Consider the following 261-nt stretch of genomic DNA (forward strand, 5'->3'; position numbering starts at 1 on the left):
TTTGTGATCCTCCTGCCTCAGAGTATCAAGTACTGGGATGACCAAACCAACTTGCTCCCTCTCCACCCCACCCCCCAGCCCCTACAAACTGTGCCGGGAAGTCAAATCTAACCCCCCCACCTGCTAGACCAGAGCTGAGCCTCTGAGCCCCAACCCCCGCCAGCCTCACTCCCCAGTGGAGGTGGAGGACGCCCACCGCCAATCACATTGTCAAAAACACAGCAGTTAAACGCTATTAAATGAAGCTGGGCACCGCCGACA

This window comes from Mus caroli, unplaced genomic scaffold (assembly GCF_978045245.1).
Source record: "Mus caroli unplaced genomic scaffold, Mus_caroli_1 scaffold_4, whole genome shotgun sequence".
Taxonomy (NCBI): Eukaryota; Metazoa; Chordata; class Mammalia; order Rodentia; family Muridae; genus Mus; species Mus caroli.